The following is a 23,551-nucleotide window of genomic DNA, read 5'->3' on the forward strand; positions in this document are numbered from 1 at the left end:
TAGCTGCGGATGTGGGTCCAAGAAACGCCGCAGTTTGGGAGTATTGAAGTGTGTGGGTGGTGACTGTGTGCGTGTATGTGTGTGCGGGTGGGGTCTGCGGCTGTTTGGGTGTGTGCAGGACTGTTCGGGTGTGTGCCTGGCTGTTTGGTTGTGTGCAGGACTGTTCGGGTGTGTGCAGGACTGTTCGGATGTGTGCGGGACTCTTCGGGTGTGTGCGGGACTGTTCGGGTGTGTGCGGGGCTGTTCGGGTGTGTGCGGGGCTGTTCGGGTGTGTGCGGGGCTGTTCGGGTGTGTGCGGGGCTGTTCGGGTGTGTGCGGGACTGTTCGGGTGTGTGCGGGACTGTTCGGGTGTGTGCGGGGCTGTGCTCCCCGTCTTTTGGGGTGTGTGTGCAGGCATCATCCGATGGCACTACAAGTACGCAGCATCCAATCTGCAGCTAATTCGGATGTAATGCGGACAGTGGACACACACCCTACACTATCCATACATCTATTAATACATATATCTATCCAGATATATCTATAGATAGATATATGAATAGATAGATGTATGCATCTATAGATCTATCTATATGTAGGTCTGTCTATCCATTTCATCTATCATCTACCTGTCTATCTGTGTGTGTAATTGAGTGTTGGTTGGACAAATGTAAAAGAGGAGGTTGGACAATAATGACATCACAAATCTTTTCTTTTGTTCAATAATACATCTTTATTTAGCTTTCAAAAACGCATACAAAAATGCACAAAAACGCATAAAAACGGCACAAAAACCGCACAAAAACGAATTAAAAAATGCATCAAAACCGCGCAAAAATGCACCAAAAACTGCATCAAAACTGCACCAAAAACTGCATCAAAACCGCACCAAAAACAGAATCAAAACTGCAGCAAAACTGCACCAAAAACTGCATCAAAGACGCGCAAAAACCGCACCAAAAACAAATAAAAAAATGCATAGCAAATGCACAAAAACGCATCAAAACTGCACCAAAAACTGCATCAAAACCGCACCAAAAACTGCATCAAAACCACACCAAAAGCTGCATCAAAACTGCACCAAAAACTGCATCAAAACTGCATTAAAAACTGCATCAAAACTGCATCAAAACCGCACCAAAAACGAGCAAAAAGCGCACCAAAAATAAGTAAAAAAAATGCATTGAAACTGCGCAAAAATGCAACAAAACTGCACCAAAAACTGCATCAAAACTTCACCAAAAACTACATAAAAAACCTGAATCAAAACCGGGTCGGGTGAGGGCTAATTTTTTGCGTGCCGAGCTGACGTTTTTAATGATACCACTTTTGTGCGGACCTGTTCTTTTGATCGCCCGTTATTGCATTTTAATGCAATGTCGCGGCGACCAAAAAAACATAATTTTGGCTTTTGATTTTTTTATTATAGCTATGCCGTTTAGCGATCATGTAATTATTATTTTTTTATTGAAATCAGCTGACATGTTGCGGCTTTGAAGCCCCGCCAAAGCCCACCTCAAAGCGGGGGATACTGCCAGCTGACGTACTATTCCGTAAGCTGGCAGAAAGGGGTTAATGAACAATATGTTTCAGTTAAAAAAAACAACAAAATTTTTTTTTGCGCCAGAGGGGGAAAGCCGACGGTCGGGGCCAATAGTTGTAGCCTGGGAAGGGGTTAATACCCATGGCCCCCTCCCAGGCTATGAATATCAGCCCACAGCTCTCTGCGTAGCCTTTACTGGCTATTAAAATAGGGGGACCCCCCCCAAAAAATGACGTGGGGTCCCCCTATATTTTATAGCCAGAAAGGCTATGCAGACAGCTGCAAGCTCATATTCATAGTCCAGAGAGGAGAAAAAGGCATTAAATGACCACATAACGTAACTACAGTGTGTGCGTGATCACGCAATTGCGTATTGAATGGACTTCTACTAGCCTAGTCGTCAAAATAACAAGAACACCAAAGAGGGACTGTGGATACCACAGAGAAAACGACACCAGGAACAAAAGTAACAAAATACATCTTTATTGGTACAAAACAACATACATAGTAAAAAGAGAAAGCTACTATGTAGGATTTGTATCACTGTTACACAGGGCACCTCCCCCACTCCGTTAGTATAAAAGACTCAAAGCAAGGCCCGTTCGGTATTTACCAATTTAAGCAAGTGCACATGGAAGGGCCGGGATATAACGTTAAAGCGGAGATGGGGAAATACCCATGCATAGGAATACAACAAAGAACCAATGTGTACCCGACGCGCGTTTCGGAGGGGAACTCCCTGACGAAGGAGTTCCCCTCCGAAACGCGCGTCGGGCGGACGTGCAGCTTCGGGTCCTGGTGAGCATCAGCAGCCGCACCGAGAGGTATTATACTATGTAGCAGTTGGGTCTGCTCTGTTACTTATGATTCAAGGGCGTAATCGGTGGGTTGTGGTGTGAGAGCTACTGGTAACTATTAGAGTGTTTGGTACACATTGTGTTCTTTGTTGTATTCCTATGCATGGGTATTTCCCCACCTCCGCTTTAACGTTATATCCCGGCCCTTCCATGTGCACTTGCTTAAATTGGTAAATACCGAACGGGCCTTGCTTTGAGTCTTTTATACTAACGGAGTGGGGGAGGTGCCCTGTGTAACAGTGATACAAATCCTACATAGTAGCTTTCTCTCTAGCGAGCTTTTGCTCAGATCTTGATTACTTATTGAGCATCATATATTTAATGCCAGGCCTGTTTCTGCATGTCTTTTTTGCACAGACAGCGTGTCCTTTCCAGTGATTTGTGCTGTCTAGGCACTTGGTCCTATGTTATAGTCCATTTTTTACTATGTATGTTGTTTTGTACCAATAAAGATGTATTTTGTTACTTTTGTTCCTGGTGTCGTTTTCTCTGTGGTATCCACAGTCCCTCTTTGATAGTCCAGAGAGGAGCCATGGTTATTGCCCCCCCCCCCCTCTGGCTACAAATACCAGTCCGCAGCCACCCCAGATATGGCGCATCTGCAAGATGCAACAATTCCGGCACTTAGCCTCTCTCTTCCCACTTCCCTGTAGCGGTGTGATATGGGGTAAAAAGGGGTTAATGTCACCTTGCTATCGTAAGGTGACATTAAGCCGGGTTAATAATGGAGAGGCGTCAATAAGACACCTCTCCATTATTAATCCTACAGTAGTGAAAGAGTTAAAAAAAAATAAAGACACAGCCAGAAAAAAGTATTTTAATATTCTTAATTTAACCATACTTACCATACTCTATCACCTGCAAAAAATTAAAAATAATAAACCGTATACTAACTGTCCGCTGTAGTCCAATTAATAACAAGTGTCCCACGACGATCTCCCCTATAGAACAGTGACATCCGGTGATGTTACTGCTCTATAGGACCACCAGTGACACACTGACAGGAGACAATAGCTCCTGCAGTGCATCACTGAGAGGTTACTAGAGTTCACTGGTCTCACTTTATGGCAATTGTTGCGTCGGAACTTTCTCACACAGCAATGCCAAAAGTGAGACTAGGGACTATTTTATCACAGGGGCGTAGGAATACATTGTGGGGAATACATTGTGGAAGGATACCTTCCATCATTGTATTCCTGGAACCCCTGGAGAGCGGTTGCATCAGCTGATGTTGCTGCTCTCCACAGGAGATCGTTGAGGGACACTCGTTTAAACCCCTTAATCCCATATGACATACTATCCCATCAAGGTGACCTGGGACTTAATTCCCAGTGACGGGATAGTATGTCATATGCGATCGGCCGCGCTCACGGGGGGAGCGTGGCTAGGTGTCAGCTGACTATCGCAGCTGACATCCGGCACATTAACCCCCAGCACACCGCGATCAAACATGATCGCAGTGTTTCGGGGGCATAGGGAAGCATCCCTGAGACGATCGATACAAGGCGATGTGCTCACCTTGTACCGATGTCTCCTCCCTGCAGGCCCCGGATCCAAAATGGCCGCGGGGCTACTTCCGGGTCCTGCAGGGACTATTTCTGGGTCCAGAGCAGGCGCTGGTAACCAAGGAGCAGGGCACGCCAGATCGCTGATCTGACAGAGTGCTCTGCAAAGTGTCAGATAAGCGATCTGTCCCTATACAGTGATGTCCCCCGGGACAAAATTAAAAAAAAAAATCCTAAATAAAGAAAAAAAATATATATTGTTCCCATAAATACATTTCTTTATCTAAATAAAAAAAAAAAAACAATAAAAGTACACATATTTAGTATCGCCGCATCCGTAACGACCCCACCTATAAAACTGTCCCACTATTTAACCCCTTCAGTGAACACCGTAAAAAAAACGAGGCAAAAAACAGCTTTATTATCATACCGCTGAACAAAAAGTGGAATAACACGCGACCAAAAAGACCATGGTGCCGCTGAAAACGTCATCTTGTCCCAAAAAAAGCGAGCATCATCAGCGAAAAAATTAAAGTTACAGTCCTCAGAATAAAGCGATGCAAAAATAATTATTTTTTCTATAAAATAGTTTTTATCGTATAAAAAGCACCAAAACATAAAAAAAGATGTAAATGAGGTATCGCTGTAATCGTACTGTCCCGAAGAATAAAACTGCTTTATCCATTTTACCAAACGCGGAACAGTATAAACGCCCCCCCAAAAGAAATTCATGAATAGCTGTTTTTTGGTCATTCTGCCTCACAAAAATCGGAATAAAAAGCGATCAAAAAATGTCACGTGCCCGAAAATGTTACCAATAAAAACGTCAACTCGTCCCGCAAAAAACAAGACCTCACATGACTCTGTGGACCAAAATATGGAAAAATTATAGGTCTCAAAATGTGGTAACGCAAAAAATATTTTTTGCAATAAAAAGCATCTTTTACTCTTCACCACGACAGCACCCCACTGGAGAGAGGGATCCGCCCCGCAGGAACAGGAAACCTACAGAGAAAAAAAAAAGGGGGCGGTCCGCCTCTCCTCCTCAGTTTAGGTTTCCTGTTCCTGCGGGAACGACAGGACTACACGGACATACCTGAGCTAGCATGCCGCCTGCGCGGTATCCAGGAGAACGGCAGGGGCTGCAGCTCAGAAGCAGCGTCGGGGGAGTTCCGCTAGATGGCTCCCTCCCCGGCTGGAGTAGGGTAAGAGAGTCAGCTAGGAGAATCAGTGACATCCAAGCTCTCTCTGTAGATCCACCTTTCCTGTTAACTTTTCAGGATAAGTTGATCCTTAAACCAGAACCTTCCTACCTTCCCAAAGTAGCAAAGAAATTCCACAGGTCTCAGGAAATAATCTTGCCCACTTTCTTCAGTAATCCCTCCACTCCTGAAGAACAGAGGTACCACACTCTAGTCTAGACGTTAAAAGAGTAGTGTTAAAGTACATTGAAAGGACCAGTGCCTGGCGACAGTGTAGGGATCTGTTTATTTCCTTCCAGGGTCACAAGAAGGGTCATGGAGTAACAAAAAGGTTGGGGTTGGGGCTAGGGTTACAGTTAGGGTTGGGGCTAGGGTTAGGGTTGGGACTAGGGTTAGGGCTACAGTTAGGGTCGGGGCTAATGTTAGGGTTAGGGTTGGGGCTAAAGTTAGGGTTGGGGCTAAAGTTAGGGTTGGGGTTTCGATTACATTTACGGTTGGGATTAGGGTTAGGGGTTTGTCAGAGTTAGGGGTGTGGTTAGGGCTATGGTTGGGATTAGGGTTAGGGGTATGTTTGGGATAGGGTTTCAGTTAGAATTGGGGGTTTCCACTGTTTAGGCACATCAGGGCTCTCCAAACGCGACATGACGTCCGATCTCAATTCCAGCTAATTCTGCATTGAAAAAGTGGTCCTTTCCTTCCAAGCTCTCCCGTGCACCCAAACAGGGGTTTACCCCAACATATGGGGTATCAGCATACTCAGGAAAAATTGGACAACAACTATTGGGGTCCAATTTCTCTTGTTACCCTTGGGAAAATAAAAATTTGGGGGGCTAAAAAACATTTCTGTGGGAAAAAAATTAATTTTTATTTTCACAACTCTGCATTATAAACTGTAGTGAAACACTTGGGGGTTCAAAGCTGTCAAAACACATCTAGATAAGTTCCTTGGGGGGTCTAGTTTCCAAAATGGTGTCACTTCTGAGGGTTTCTACTGTTTAGGTGCATCAGGGGCTTTGCAAATGCAATGTGACGCCTGCAGACCAATCCATCTAAGTCTGCATTCCAAATGGCGCTCCTTCCCTTCCGAGCTCTGCCATGTGCCCAAACAGTGGTTTACCACCACATGTAAGGTGTCGGCGTACTCAGAACAAATGGCACAACAATTTTTGGGGTCCAATTTCTTCTCTTACCCTTGGGAAAATAAAAAATTGGGTACGAAAAGATCATATTTGTGAAAAAATATGATTTTTTATTTTTACGGCTCTGCATTATAAACTTCTGTGAAGCACTTGTTAAAGTGCTCACCACACAGCTAGATAAGTTCCATAGGGGGTCTACTTTCCAAAATGTTGTCACTTGTGGGGGGATTCAATGTTTAGGCACATCAGGGGCTCTCCAAACGCAACATGGCATCCCATTTCAATTCCAGTCAATTTTGCATTGAAAAGTCAAACGGCGCTCCTTCCCTTCTGAGCTCTGCCGTGCGCCCAAACAGTGGTTTACCGCCACATGTGGGGTATCGGCATACTCAGAACAAGTGGCACAACAACTTTTGGGGTCCAATTTCTTCTCTTACCCTTAGAAAAATAAAACAAATTGGAGCTGAAGTAAATTTTTTGTGAAAAAAAGTTAAATGTTAATTTTTTTTTAAACATTCCAAAAACTTCTTGAATGTGGTTTTGAGCACCTTGAAGGGTGCAGTTTTTAGAATGGTGTCACACTTGGTTATTTTCTATCATATAGACCCCTCAAAATGACTTAAAATGTGATGTGGTCCCTAAAAAATATTGGTGTTGTAAAAATGAGAAATTGCTGGTCAACTTTTAACCCTTATAACTCCCTAACAAAAAAAATTGTGGGTTCCAAGTAAAGTAGACATGTGGGAAATGTTATTTATTAATTATTTTACATGACATATCTTTATGATTTAAGGGCATAAAAATTCAAAGTTGGAGAAGTGCAAAATTTTCTAAATTTTCGCCAAATTTCCGCTTTTTTCACAAATAAACGCAAGTTATATCGAAGAAATTTTATCACTATCATGAAGTACAATATGTCATGAGAAAATAATGTCAGAATCGCAAAGATCCATTGAAGCGTTCCAGAGTTACCGTATATACTCGAGTATAAGCCGACCCGAGTATAAGCCGACCCCCTAATTTTGCCACAAAAAACTGGGAAAACTTATTGACTCGAGTATAAGCCTAGGGTGGAAATGCAGCAGCTACCGGTGAATTTCAATAATAAAAATAGATCATTATTTCCCCATAGCTGTGCCATATAGTGCTCTGCGCCGTTCATTAGTGCCCTATAGCTCTGCCCCATATAGTGCTCTGCACCATTCATTATTGCCCTATAGCTGTGCCCCATATAGTGCTCTGCACCGTTCATTATTGCCCTATAGCTGTGCCCCATATAGTGCTCTGCACCGTCCATTATTGCCCTATAGCTGTGCCCCATATAGTGCTCTGCACCGTTCATTATTGCCCTATAGCTGTGCCCCATATAGTGCTCTGCACTGTCCATTATTGCCCTATAGCTGTGCTCCATATAGTGCTCTGCACCGTTCATTATTGCCCTATAGCTCTGCCCCATATAGTGCTCTTGCACCGTTCATTATTGCCCTATAGCTCTGCCCCATATAGTGCTCTGCACCGTTCATTATTGCCCTATAGCTCTGCCCCATATAGTGCTCTTGCACCGTTCATATTGCCCCATAGAAAGCTCTGCCCCATATAGTGCTCTGCACCGTTCATATTGCCCCATAGAAAGATCTGCCCCATATAGTGCTCTTGCACCGTTCATATTGCCCCATAGAAAGCTCTGCCCCATATATTGCTCTTGCACCATTCATATTGCCCCATAGAAAGCTCTGCCCCATATAGTGCTCTTGCACCATTCATATTGCCCCATAGAAAGCTCTGCCATTGTCGCTGCTGCTGCTGTTGCAGTTAAAAAAAAAAACAACACATACTCATATCTCTTGCTTGCAGCTCCCGGCTGTTGTGAATTCTGTGGCTGAATTCACTCCTGTGGTCACAAGTGGTACTGCAGCTTCTGAGCTTCCTCCCTCAGGTGTTCTGGTGAGCTCGTTAACTGCTTCATTACTTAACTCCGCCTGATGCTGCTATCCTTGCTCCTTGTCTATGTTTCAGTGTTGGATCTGAGCTTCTCCTGATTGTTCCTGTGACCTGCTGCTCTGTATAGCTAAGTGCTTTTTGCTTTTTTGTTGCTTTTTTTCTGTCCAGCTTGTCTTTTGTTTTGCTGGAAGCTCTGAGACGCAAAGGGTGTACCGCCGTGCCGTTAGTTCGGCACGGTGGGTTTTTTTTTGCCCCCTTTGCGTGGTTTTGCTTTAGGGTTTTTTGTAGACTGCAAAGTTCGCTTTACTGTCCTCGCTCTGTCCTAGAATATCGGGCCCCACTTTGCTGAATCTATTTCATCCCTACGTTTTGTCTTTTCATCTTACTCACAGTCATTATATGTGGGGGGCTGCTTTTTCCTTTGGGGAATTTCTCTGGGGCAAGTCAGGCCTATTTTTCTATCTTCAGGCTAGCTAGTTTCTTAGGCTGTGCCGAGTTGCCTAGGTAGTTGTTAGGCGCAATCCACAGCCGCTTTTAGTTGTGTTTAGGATAGGATCAGGTGTGCAGTCTACAGAGTTTCCACGTCTCAGAGCTCGTTCTTGTATTTTTGGGTATTTGTCAGATCACTGTGTGCACTCTGATCGCTAAGCACACTGTGTTTTCTGGATTGCCTTCATAACACCTGTCATTAGCAAACATAACAGTACAATGAGCCAAACTAATGATTCTCAATAGAGGGAAAGAAAAAGTTCTGACATCATTTTTTTTTTTTTTTCTCTGCTCTGTGTTCACTTTTTTTTTTCCCCTAGACATTTGGGTGATTCTGGACACAGGTGTGGACATGGATATTCAGGGTCTGTGCTCTTCAATGGATAATCTCGTTATAAATGTACAAAAAATTCAAGATACTATTGATCAGAAATCTATGTTAGAACCAAGAATTCCTATTCCTGATTTGTTTTTTGGAGATAGAACTAAGTTTCTAAGTTTCAAAAATAATTGTAAGCTATTTCTGGCCTTGAAACCTCATTCTTCTGGTAATCCTATTCAACAGGTTTTGATTATTATTTCTTTTTTGCGCGGCGACCCTCAAGACTGGGCATTTTCTCTTGCGCCAGGAGACCCTGCATTGAGTAGTGTCGATGCGTTTTTCCTGGCACTCGGATTGCTGTACGATGAGCCTAATTCAGTGGATCAGGCTGAGAAAAATTTGCTGGCTTTGTGCCAGGGTCAGGATGATATGGAAGTATATTGTCAGAAATTTAGGAAATGGTCAGTACTCACTCAGTGGAATGAATCTGCGCTGGCAGCTTTGTTCAGAAAGGGTCTCTCTGAGGCTCTTAAGGATGTCATGGTGGGATTTCCTATGCCTGCTGGTTTGAATGAGTCTTTGTCTTTGGCCATTCAGATCGGTCGACGCTTGCGCGAGCGTAAATCTGTGCACCATTTGGCGGTACTGCCTGAGGTTAAACCTGAGCCTATGCAGTGCGATAGGACTATGACTAGAGTTGAACGGCAGGAATACAGACGTCTGAATGGTCTGTGTTTCTACTGTGGTGATTCCACTCATGCTATTTCTGATTGTCCTAAGCGCACTAAGCGGTCCGCTAGGTCTGCCGTCATTGGTACTGTACAGTCCAAATTCCTTCTGTCCATTACCTTGATATGCTCTTTGTCGTCGTTTTCTGTCATGGCGTTTGTGGATTCGGGCGCTGCCCTGAATCTGATGGATTTGGATTATGCTAAAGGTTGTGGGTTTTTCTTGGAGCCTTTGCGGTGTCCTATTCCATTGAGAGGAATTGATGCTACACCTTTGGCCAAGAATAAACCTCAATACTGGGCCCAGCTGACCATGTGCATGGCTCCTGCACATCAGGAAGTTATTCGCTTTCTGGTGTTGCATAATCTGCATGATGTGGTCGTGTTGGGGTTGCCATGGCTACAAACCCATAATCCAGTATTGGATTGGAATTCCATGTCGGTATCCAGCTGGGGTTGTCAGGGGGTACATGGTGATGTTCCATTTTTGTCGATTTCGTCATCCACCCCTTCTGAGGTCCCAGAGTTCTTGTCTGATTATCAGGATGTATTTGAAGAGCCCAAGTCCGATGCTCTACCTCCGCATAGGGATTGTGATTGTGCTATCAATTTGATTCCTGGTAGTAAATTCCCTAAAGGTCGATTATTTAATTTATCCGTGCCCGAACACGCCGCTATGCGTAGTTATGTGAAGGAATCCCTGGAGAAGGGACATATTCGCCCATCGTCATCACCACTGGGAGCAGGGTTCTTCTTTGTAGCCAAGAAGGATGGTTCGCTGAGACCGTGTATTGATTACCGCCTTCTTAATAAGATCACTGTTAAATTTCAGTATCCCTTGCCATTGTTATCTGACTTGTTTGCTCGGATTAAGGGGGCTAGTTGGTTCACTAAGATAGATCTTCGTGGTGCGTATAATCTGGTGAGAATCAGGCAAGGAGATGAATGGAAAACTGCATTCAATACGCCCGAGGGTCATTTTGAGTATCTAGTGATGCCGTTCGGACTTGCCAATGCTCCATCTGTGTTTCAGTCTTTTATGCATGACATCTTCCGTGAGTATCTGGATAAATTCCTGATTGTTTACTTGGATGACATTTTGATCTTCTCAGATGATTGGGAGTCTCATGTGAAGCAGGTCAGAATGGTTTTTCAGGTCCTGCGTGCTAACTCTTTGTTTGTGAAGGGATCAAAGTGTCTCTTCGGTGTGCAGAAAGTTTCATTTTTGGGGTTCATCTTTACCCCTTCTACTATCGAGATGGATCCAGTTAAGGTCCAAGCCATCCAGGATTGGATTCAGCCGACATCTCTGAAAAGTCTGCAAAAGTTCCTGGGCTTTGCTAATTTTTATCGTCGCTTCATCTGTAATTTTTCTAGCATTGCCAAACCATTGACCGATTTGACCAAGAAGGGTGCTGATTTGGTTAATTGGTCTTCTGCTGCTGTGGAAGCTTTTCAGGAGTTGAAGCGTCGTTTTTGTTCTGCCCCTGTGTTGTGTCAGCCAGATGTTTCTCTTCCGTTCCAGGTCGAGGTTGATGCTTCTGAGATTGGAGCAGGGGCGGTTTTGTCACAGAGAGGTTCTGATTGCTCAGTGATGAAACCATGTGCTTTCTTTTCCAGGAAGTTTTCGCCCGCTGAGCGTAATTATGATGTGGGCAATCGAGAGTTGCTGGCCATGAAGTGGGCATTCGAGGAGTGGCGTCATTGGCTTGAAGGAGCTAAGCATCGCGTGGTGGTATTGACTGATCATAAGAACTTGACTTATCTCGAGTCTGCCAAGCGCTTGAATCCTAGACAGGCCCGTTGGTCGTTATTCGGACTGTCCTGGTGTGCATTCTGTGGTGGATAGGTTGCAGCAGATCTGGACTCAGGTAGTGGACAATTTGATCTTGTCCCGGGAGAAAGCTCAACTTTTCGCTAATCGCAGACGCCGTGTGGGTCCCCGACTTCGTGTTGGGGGTCTGGTTTGGTTATCTTCTCGTCATATTCCTATGAAGGTTTCCTCTCCTAAATTTAAACCTCGTTTTATTGGTCCGTATAGGATTTCTGAGGTTCTCAATCCTGTGTCTTTTCGTTTGACCCTCCCAGACTCCTTTTCCATACATAATGTATTCCATAGGTCGTTGTTGCGGAGATACGTGGCACCTATGGTTCCATCTGTTGAGCCTCCTGCCCCGGTTTTGGTGGAGGGGGAATTGGAGTATATTGTGGAGAAGATTTTGGATTCTCGTGTTTCTAGACGGAAACTCCAGTATCTGGTTAAATGGAAGGGTTATGCTCAGGAAGATAATTCCTGGGTTTTTGCCTCTGATGTTCATGCTTCCGATCTTGTTCGTGCCTTTCATGCGGCTCATCCTGGTCGGCCTGGGGGCTCTGGTGAGGGTTCGGTGACCCCTCCTCAAGGGGGGGGTACTGTTGTGAATTCTGTGGCTGAATTCACTCCTGTGGTCACAAGTGGTACTGCAGCTTCTGAGCTTCCTCCCTCAGGTGTTCTGGTGAGCTCGTTAACTGCTTCATTACTTATCTCCGCCTGATGCTGCTATCCTTGCTCCTTGTCTATGTTTCAGTGTTGGATCTGAGCTTCTCCTGATTGTTCCTGTGACCTGCTTCTCTGTATAGCTAAGTGCTTTTTGCTTTTTTGTTGCTTTTTTTCTGTCCAGCTTGTCTTTTGTTTTGCTGGAAGCTCTGAGACGCAAAGGGTGTACCGCCGTGCCGTTAGTTCGGCACGGTGGGGTTTTTTTTGCCCCCTTTGCGTGGTTTTGCTTTAGGGTTTTTTGTAGACTGCAAAGTTCGCTTTACTGTCCTCGCTCTGTCCTAGAATATCGGGCCCCACTTTGCTGAATCTATTTCATCCCTACGTTTTGTCTTTTCATCTTACTCACAGTCATTATATGTGGGGGCTGCCTTTTCCTTTGGGGAATTTCTCTGGGGCAAGTCAGGCCTATTTTTCTATCTTCAGGCTAGCTAGTTTCTTAGGCTGTGCCGAGTTGCCTGGGTAGTTGTTAGGCGCAATCCACAGCCGCTTTTAGTTGTGTTTAGGATAGGATCAGGTGTGCAGTCTACAGAGTTTCCACGTCTCAGAGCTCGTTCTTGTATTTTTGGGTATTTGTCAGATCACTGTGTGCGCTCTGATCGCTAAGCACACTGTGTTTTCTGGATTGCCTTCATAACACCTGTCATTAGCAAACATAACACCCGGCGTCTCGTTCCGGCGTCTCCGCTCTGACTGATCAGGCAGAGGGCGCCGCGCACACTATATGCGTCATCGCGCCCTCTGACCTGAACAGTCAGAGCGCAGAGACGCCGGGAAGATGGAGCGACGCTGGGAAGATGGAGCGGCGCCCGGCGGCTGGAACGCGGACAGGTGAATATTACATACTTACCTGGTCCTGGCGTCCAGCTCCTTCTCCCGGACAGCTGTCTTCGGTGCCGCAGCTTCTTCCTCTATCAGCGGTCACCGTTACCGCTGATTAGAGAAATGAATAGGCGGCTCCACCCCTATGGGAGGTGGAGCCGCCTATTCATTTCTCTAATGAGCGGTCCCACGTGACCGCTGATAGAGGAAGAACTGCAGCACCGAAGACCGTGGGATGGCAGGGGGAGCGCCAGGATCGCTGGGACTAGGTAAGTATGCCTCAGCGCCCTCTCCCCCTCACCCGCCGACCCCACCGCCGACCGTGACTCGAGTATAAGCCGAGAGGGGCACTTTCAGCCCAAAAATTTGGGCTGAAAATCTTGGCTTATACTCGAGTATATACGGTATAACCTCATAAAGGGACAGTGGTCAGAATTGTAAAAATTGGCCCGGTCATTAACGTGCAAACCACCCTTAGGGCTTAAGGGGTTAATTGGATTTCTGCAGATCAGGGAGTATAGTGTTTGTTTATTATTTTAATAGTTTTTTACAGGTGACACTGGCTTTGGGGATCAAAGTGACAAGTGATGGTGAGTATGTACTCTAAGTTTAATGTACTGTATGTCTATATGTTGTATGTATGTACTATATGTGGCATGGTGCATGCCACATGGTGCATGTCTCGTGGTGCCTGTCACATGTCATATGTTGCATGCTGCATGGTGCATGTCACATGTCACATGGTGCATGTCGCATGTCGCATGTCACATGTTGCATGTCACATGGTGCATGTTACATGTCGCATGGTGCATGTTACATGTCGCATGGTGCATTTTACATGTCACATGGTGCATGTCACATGGTGCATGTCACATGTCGCATGGTGCATGTCGCATGACATGCAACATGGTGCATGTCGCATTGGTGCATGTCACATGTCGCATGATGTATGGTGCATGTTGCATGGTGTATGTTCTGTATGTGTGTACTGTATGTTGTATGTACTGTATATGTGTGTATGTGTTTTTTTTTTTACATTCAACACATTTGCCGCATGAAGGGACTATTACTGTCCCATCATTGGCTAATGTGTCACTCACTGTAGCAAGCAGAGCCCGATGGGACTTGCAGTCCCATCGGACGATGCCTGCACACGGAGACACACACACCAATGACCCCACCGCACAGCCCCGCAGACCCCCCACCCGCACACTCCAGCACCTTCCGCAGACCCGCCGCGCAGAACCCCCACCGCCAGCAGATCCCCCGATGGCAGATTCACCACGCAGACCCCTGCCGCACAGGCCGCACATCTCAGCATATGAGTGCGGCCGGCCAGCAGACCCCAGCATATGGGAATGGCCAGCAGACCCCAGCCCTGCCCGCAGATCCCAGCACCGCCCGCCTACAGATCCCGGAACAGCCTCGCAGGCTGACCTCAGCCCCGCCCACAGCCCAGTCACTCTTCATGAGTGACCGTTGTCTGTGGATGCTGGGTCACGCCTGCTGCTGACGTCACGTCAATTTCCAGAGTCTGAAATTGACGTGACGTCGGCAGAAATTAGCGGCGGCTGCAGCCTGGGGGTCACATGACCTGGACTCAGCCGCCGCCATAGCGCCGCTCACAGGCGAAAACGGCAACAGAAGGTATTTAGAAAATTCATTAGGGGCCCCGGGGGAATACATTGGGGGGTTAACTGAAAGTAGTGGACAACCCCTTTAATGTGTTCTAAAGCGATTTTTCTGATGGAAGAATTCCTTTAAAGCAGGGCCGGACCTGCCATCTGGCAATTCTGGCAAATGCCAGAAGGGCTTGTCTGGTCATGGGCTGCCTTGTCTGCTACGTTATTAACAGAATCGGTGTTCTCAAGATACCCATACTGTTAAGAATTGTGATGGAGCACAAAGTCGCTGACTCCTCACCCCAGAAGGCTATGGGTATCATTAGAAATATTGGTCATGTAGTAAATCTTGCTTTCTTTGTAATATATCCCATCTAGTTCATTGGGCCGGGGACACCATGGGCCTGTGTGATTTCAAATGCCAGGGCTGAATTTCAGCCTCAGTCCGTACCTGCTTTAAAGGGTTATTCCACAAAAAAGTAGATTATCCCCTTTCCATAGGATGTAATAGACCGTGTAGAGAATGAATGGAGCACAGGTCAACATGTACGCCGCCACTTCCATTCAAAATGGGGCTGCCTAGGTTTGTTGCAATGACTGCACTTGTGTAAGACATGGGCAAGGGACTATTGTTGTCCCACATCCTGGCACCCCACAAATAAATGATGTCCCAATTCTCCTGTGCCATGCGCCTTGTTCGTAACACTCACATTTCGGTCACAAGCCTGTGCTGACTCTGGTTCTTCAAATTCCGGAACCGCCACACACACACACATTAGGGGAAAACAAATTAGTTTTATAGTAGAAGTCTAGTTTTTCTTAACTGTGCATTTTCATCATATTGAAAAATGCAGTATTGGGAACAAACTTTTTCATTTTCAAAGTCCATAGCACAGCACGTTCTGATGTCCACTATTCACTCGCTGTGAGCTCCCCCTTTGTTTTCTGTCATTTGTGGCCCCTAGGATACTCCTTCCGACACTGCAGCTTCCATAACGCCCGTCCCAACCCCCTTATGCGATTCCCCGTCCAACTTCTTCTCCTACGAAGATACTGAGGCACATTTGTCAGTACCTCAGTTGGACTGTAGGCCCTGGACTTTCCAGGAATTTCAGCTCCGAGTTTACGGCTGACGTACTCTTGCTGGTGAACAGCCATTATCCTTGTACCCTCCAACTACTGCTTTATCTAAATCTAATTTCTTAGGGTATGTTTCCACGGTCAGGAAACGCTGCGGGTTTTGACGCTGCGTACATCCGCAGTGTCAAACCCGCAGCGTCCAGATGTTACAGCATAGTGGATAGCATAGTCCCTCCACTATGCGTGCAGGAAAAACCACGGCCTCCCTGCGAAGACGCACATGAGGCGCGTCTTTCTAGACTGCAGCATGTCTATTTATCTTGCGGAGACTCTCCATCTCCGCAAGATAAATATCACAGTCCAATGTATTGGGCGCGGTGTTTCCGCACGGTTCAATGAACAAATGGGGAATCATCTGCGTTCGAAACCGGCAGCGCTTTGGACGGAGCGGACATGTGCTGCGTCCGAAGCGCTGCAGGTTCTTGACTGTGATAACATACCCTTAGGGTATGTGCACACGTCCGGATTTTTAGCGGTTTTTTGCGGAATTTCGCTATAAAAACGCTATAAATCCGGTAAAAAAATGCTAACATTATGCATCCTATCTTTTAGAATGCATTCCGCATTTTTTGTGCATATGTTAGCGTTTTTTTCCGCAAAAAAAACGCATTCCGCAAAAAGAACGGACATGCTCATTCTTTTTGCGGATTTTTTGCGGATTCCATATCAAAAAGGACATTCCGGAAAAGAAAAAAAAAACGCAAAAATTCCGCAAAAAATCCGCGCAAAATCCGCGCAAATTCCGCTAGAAATCCGCGCGAAAAAAGACGCGGATTTCTGGCAGAATTCTCAGGATTTTGTCAGGAAAAAAACCTGACGTGTGCACATACCCTTACTCTCCCTCCTCTAACCAGGAATTGTTCCTCTTGTTAACTGGCCCTGCCCCTCCCACGCTGGAGCTGTTCCTCAACACTTTAACTGTTTCTATCCTAAACCTGTCTACTTCTTGTGCCCACCACTGCACTATACCCAATCCTGTCTTATAGCTCTTAACCTATGTTCTATGTACTAATCTTATCCTTTCCCTATATCTAATACATTTATCAGAACACACTGAGTCATCCACAAATCATAGCAATGCAATAAACATGCAACTTGGTGTCTATAAGGTTCTATGCATTATAAAACAGTTTTATAACCATTTTTCTAATCAAGGGAGAAGCACATGACCTTCCTGGTCACCCTCTCAGGGCTCATACTCACATGCGAGAAACTCAGATGAGTCTCGCACTTCAATACCCGGCACTGCGACCGGCACTCAGGAGCGGAATGTTCAGCGCATGTATTGCTACGCGGCTGCGCGCTCTGATCCGACGGTATTGACGTGTGAGACTCATCCGAGTTTCTCGCATGTGAGCATGAGCCCTTACACCTGCACAGTGAGCTCCCAATGATGTTGCGGGAGCAGGTACATCGATCTTGTGATGTCAGCAGGAGCTCACTGCACCTTCCGATCAAGCAAACCAGGCAATGAAGGCACCTGTGAAAAGAGTGATCTGTCAATTAACGACTGGAAACTGGCAGCAAAGTGCAAATAGAAGCTGGTGAGTGAAATGCCTACCTGATGCACTTGAGAATAAAACTGCAAAAAATAGATTTCTCAAAAATGCCCCAATGAAATTGTACTAGAAAGGTAAAAGGATTGAAAGGGCTTTACAGCCATACCTTTAGTTAGGGGTCGAATATTCTGCTGACTCTTAATGGATGCTGTAAAAAGTATGCAATAGACTCCCTCTAGTGGCTGCTTGAAGAACAGCTGTAACTGTTTTGTGAAGTTGGAAAGGCAATCCCTGCAAGGCCCTCATTGACCATGGTTCTTGTGGAAATTCACACTCTGCCTCAATCCTAGGTAGGTCACTAAGCTTAAAGGTGTTTGAACATTTTCAAAAACTGAACGATCAACTGCAGTTTGTTAAAAATTATATATAGTCACACACTCACCTTTTAAATCCCCTGCTGCTCGCAGCCTGAATAACAGGACCGAGGTCTTCTGTTAGTTTATGAATAATTATCCCCAGTGCTGCAAAGCCAATCACAGCAGCCAATCGCTAACAGTATGGTCAATATGTCAACATTTCATATGAACAGCCATTGGAGTGCCCAACCAGGGCAGCGGGGTACTCGGTACCAGGTCCGGACTTAAAGGGGATGTCATGGTGGCTGTGACCCGGTCTGTGGCCCTGGGCACCCAATTAAAGGGGAAGGTCTTTAAGGGGATTTGTGAATAAAGTCTATTGCTCGTGACGCCATCTGTGGTGTTCGGTCAGTGAGATCCGACGCTGCTTAAAGGGGTCCTCTGGGGTGATGGTATGCAGCAAGATGGTGAAGCTTCCCACAGGTGAAGCGGGGTCCCCAGGGCTTCCCAGGTGTAGTGGATGATATGGCAAAGAATGAGGACACAGGTTTGCAGTCTTTACCTGGTTTACTGATGGTAGTAGTAGTCCTCAGTCCAGGGTACCAAGTGCAGGGTAGCTGTGGTCTGGCCGGCTTGGAAGCAATAGGAGATCCCTCTCCCAGGTGAGGTCCATAAGCCTTTCCTACTAGCGCTGTTTAGTTGGTTAGGTCCCTGCCGCTTAATGCTCAGTGCAAGTCTCCTCTCTCCTGTCCTAAGACAAACGTCTGTACGATAGGCAGCTCGAGCCTGTTTATAGAGACTCTATCATGCCCCGGGCTCTAAAGTTATTGCTTCAGCTCAGACTTGATGCAGGCAATTGACATACAGTCCTATGCCCTCCGGTTCTGCCGTGCATCCTGGAGAACAACACGACCTCGGGCTCCCAGTACCCGGCTTCTGCGCTATGGCTCCTAGGGTATGTAACCATGGAAATCCCAGTACAACAACATCATGCAGGTTATGCAACACCAGAAAACGGCAATCTTCCTGATGTGCAGGAGCCATGTACAGTGGGGCAAAAAAGTATTTAGTCAGTCAGCAATAGTGCAAGTTCCACCACTTAAAAAGATGAGAGGCGTCTGTAATTTACATCATAGGTAGACCTCAACTATGGGAGACAAACTGAGAAAAAAAAATCCAGAAAATCACATTGTCTGTTTTTTTAACATTTTATTTGCATATTATGGTGGAAAATAAGTATTTGGTCAGAAACAAAATTTCATCTCAATACTTTGTAATATATCCTTTGTTGGCAATGACAGAGGTCAAACGTTTTCTGTAAGTCTTCACAAGGTTGCCACACACCGTTGTTGGTATGTTGGCCCATTCCTCCATGCAGATCTCCTCTAGAGCAGTGATGTTTTTGGCTTTTTGCTTGGCAACACGGACTTTCAACTCCCTCCAAAGGTTTTCTATAGAGTTGAGATCTGAAGACTGGCTAGGCCACTCCAGGACCTTGAAATGCTTCTTACGAAGCCACTCCTTCGTTGCCCTGGCGGTGTGCTTTGGATCATTGTCATGTTGAAAGACCCAGCCACGTTTCATCTTCAGTGCCCTTGCTGATGGAAGGAGGTTTGCACTCAAAATCTCACGATACATGGCCCCATTCATTCTTTCATGTACCCGGATCAGTCGTCCTGGCCCCTTTGCAGAGAAACAGCCCCAAAGCATGATGTTTCCACCACCATGCTTTACAGTAGGTATGGTGTTTGATGGATGCAACTCAGTATTCTTTTTCCTCCAAACACGACAAGTTGTGTTTCTACCAAACAGTTCCAGTTTGGTTTCATCAGACCATAGGACATTCTCCCAAAACTCCTCTGGATCATCCAAATGCTCTCTAGCAAACTTCAGACGGGCCCGGACATGTACTGGCTTAAGCAGTGGGACACGTCTGGCACTGCAGGATCTGAGTCCATGGTGGCGTAGTGTGTTACTTATGGTAGGCCTTGTTACATTGGTCCCAGCACTCTGCAGTTCATTCACTAGGTCCCCCCGCGTGGTTCTGGGATTTTTGCTCACCGTTCTTGTGATCATTCTGACCCCACGGGGTGGGATTTTGCGTGGAGCCCCAGATCGAGGGAGATTATCAGTGGTCTTGTATGTCTTCCATTTTCTAATTATTGCTCCCACTGTTGATTTCTTCACTCCAAGCTGGTTGGCTATTGCAGATTCAGTCTTCCCAGCCTGGTGCAGGGCTACAATTTTGTTTCTGGTGTCCTTTGACAGCTCTTTGGTCTTCACCATAGTGGAGTTTGGAGTCAGACTGTTTGAGGGTGTGCACAGGTGTCTTTTTATACTGATAACAAGTTTAAACAGGTGCCATTACTATAGGTAATGAGTGGAGGAAAGACGAGACTCTTAAAAAAGAAGTTACAGGTCTGTGAGAGCCAGAAATCTTGATTGTTTGTTTCTGACCAAATACTTATTTTCCACCATAATATGCAAATAAAATGTTAAAAAAACAGACAATGTGATTTTCTGGATTTTTTTTTTTCTCAGTTTGTCTCCCATAGTTGAGGTCTACCTATGATGTAAATTACAGACGCCTCTCATCTTTTTAAGTGGTGGAACTTGCACTATTGCTGACTGACTAAATACTTTTTTGCCCCACTGTACATAGTCATCTGTGTCCAGTACTGAGGTTTATCCAAGGGTGTAGCATCAATACCCCTCAAAGGAATAGGGCTCTGCAAAGGCTGCAAGGAAAAACCACAGCGCCTGGTGAATTCTAAGTCCATTAAGTTCAGGGCAGCGCCTGAATCCACAAATGCCATGACAGAAAAGGATGACAATGAGCAAATCAGGGTCACAGATAAGAGAAATTTAGGCTGTATAGTACTAATGGTAACAGACCTAGCGACTCTCTTAGTACGCTTAGGGCAATCAGAGATAACATGAGCCGAATCACCACAGTAAAAACACAGCCTATTCTGACATCTGAATTCCTGCCGTTCTATTCTAGTCAAAATCCTATCACATTGCATAGGTTCAGGACTTTGCTCAGAGGATACTGCCATATGGTGCACAGCTTTGCGCTCGCGCAGACGCCGATCAATCTGAATAGCTAGAGACATAGATTCACTCAAACCTGCAGGCGTAGGAAAGCCCACCATAACATCTTTAAGGGCTTCAGAAAGACCTTTTCTGAAAATAACAGCCAGAGCCTCTTCATTCCATTTAGTGAGCACAGACCATTTTCTAAATTTCTGGCAGTATAACTCTGCCGCTTCCTGACCTTGACACAAGGCCAACAGGGTTTTTTCTGCATGATCCACAGAATTAGGTTCGTCATACAATAATCCGAGCGCTTGAAAAAATGCATCTACATTCAATAATGCCGGATCCCCTGTTTCAAGAGAAAAAGCCCAGTCTTGAGGGTCACCACGCAGCAAGGATATGATGATTTTTACTTGCTGAATGGGATCACCAGAAGAACGGGGTTTCAAAGCAAAAAACAATTTGCAGTTATTTTTAAAGTTCAAAAACTTGGATCTGTCCCCAAAAAACAAATCAGGAGTAGGAATTCTAGGCTCTAAAGCAGGAGTCTGGACAACATAGTCCTGGATACTCTGTACTCTTGCAGCAAGTTGATCCACACGAAAAAACAAACCCTGAACATCCATGCCAAAGCATATATCCTGAACCACCCAGATATCAAGAGGTAAAAAAAGACAAACCAGAGCACAGAAAAAAAATGGTTCAGAACTTTCTTTTCCTTCTTTTGAGATGCATTTAATTCATTTTTGGCCACTTGTACTGTTATGATACGGTGGTCTAGGAGCAACATGGAACGAGCTCTGAAGGAAGTGGTAACTGTACTGACCGCAGTCCCTAAGCTCAACACAACACTAGAAGTAGCCGTGGAATACTCCTAACTCTCCCTAGGCATCTCGTCACAGCCTAAGAGCTAACTACCCCTAAAGAAAGAAGCAGGAAAGCTATCTTGCCTCAGAGAAAATCCCCAAAGGATAGATTAGCCCCCCACAAATAATGACTGTGAGTGGAGAGGGAAAAGACATACACAGGATGAAACCAGGATGAGCACAGGAGGCCAGTCTAGCTAAATAGATAGGACAGGATGGAATACTGTGCGGTCAGTATAAAACACTACAAAAATCCACGCAGAGTTTACAAAAAATCTCCACACCTGACTAAAGGTGTGGAGGGCAAATCTGCCTCCCAGAGCTTCCAGCAAGACAGAATTAATTCACACTGATAAGCTGGACAAACATAGAAAGCACAGAATGGAGAAGTCCACAATCTATGGACAGAAAAGAGCAAGCAAAAACTTGTCAGGATACTGGTCAGGATAACAGGGAACTACAAAGAGATGTGAATCCAACCAGGAACCATTTACAAGTGGCACTGGCTGAAGAAAGAGCCAGGCCTAAATAGCCGAGCAGAAGAGAAGATAAGTGGAGGCAGCTGAAGACAGCTAACTCCAAGGAGCAGCCATACCACCAGAAACCACAAGAGGGAGCCCAAGAGCAGAACTCACAAAAGTGCCACTTACAACCACCGGAGGGAGCCCAAGAGCGGAATTCACAACAGTGAACTCATAATCAATTCAAGCTGTTAGGCTTGATATGGTAGGATCTCACCCATTTCTTATTCATGTGCTGTGAGTGATCGGCCTCCTAATATGAGGTAGTGTCTCCCAACGCGTTTCGTCCTACCTAGGACTCATCAGGGGAGTAACCAGGATACCTATAAGGCTGTGATTGATTATGAGTTCACATGTCATATGTAATTGAAACATCACATTGTCTTACACATGCGGACACCCACCTCTAGGATAAGAGGAGTATATGTATGTTCCGTTAAGCGTGTATTCTATTCAGGAGGTTTCATTCTGACAATGTGGCTTTGGCCTCCGAGTTGCTAAATATATACGCCGATGTATGCACATGCATTTGGTTTGGTTACGCTCTCTTTGTAAGTAATATTACGCTTGGATATGTTTGTTTCTGGTACTTAGGTCTGGATGCAATACGGACCATATGCAGACACTATAAGTGACAGTCATATATATATTTTCCCCTGGTGTTTTGAATAAGACAAGCGTACCTTTTGAGCAATTAGGCAGAACGGTTATTGTTATGACCTGGTGGTTAGGAGCACCCGGAATGACCTGATAGTTAAACCTCATACAGGACGAGCTCTGGGATGTGGGAACTCTGCTGACCGCAAGCCCTAATCCTATCACACACACTAGAAATAGCCGTGGAGCGCTCCTGACCAGACCTAGGTGCCTCGTCACAGCCTAAGAGCTATCTAGCCCTAGAGATGGAAAATAAAGCCTACCTTGCCTCAGAGAAATTCCCCAAAGGTAAAGGAAGCCCCCCACATATATTGACTGTGAGTAAAGATGAATGTCACAAACGCAGAAATGAAACAGGTTTCAGCAAAGGGAGGCCAGACTTACTAAATAGACAGAGGATAGGAAAGGTAACTTTGCGATCAGCACAAAAACCTACAAAAGACCACGCAGAGTGTGCAAAAAAGACCTCCGCACCGACTCACGGTGCGGAGGAGCCAATCTGCATCCCAGAACTTCCAGCTAGCAAGACAAAATCATGATAACCAGCTGGACAAGAAAACAGTGAACAAATAATGACTATCAGGAACTTATCTTCTGCAGGAGAAGGCAGGTCACCAGAGAGATCCAGGAGCGAACTGAACAAATGCAAAAACATTGACAGCTGGCATGGAGTAACGATCTGAGAGGAGTTAAATAGAGCAGCCAACCAAAGGATAAACCACATCACCTATGTAAGGAACCTCAGAAGCCGCAGCTTCACTCATAGCCACCAGAGGGAGCCCATAGACAGA

This window comes from Ranitomeya imitator, chromosome 3 (genome assembly GCF_032444005.1).
Source record: "Ranitomeya imitator isolate aRanImi1 chromosome 3, aRanImi1.pri, whole genome shotgun sequence".
Taxonomy (NCBI): Eukaryota; Metazoa; Chordata; class Amphibia; order Anura; family Dendrobatidae; genus Ranitomeya; species Ranitomeya imitator.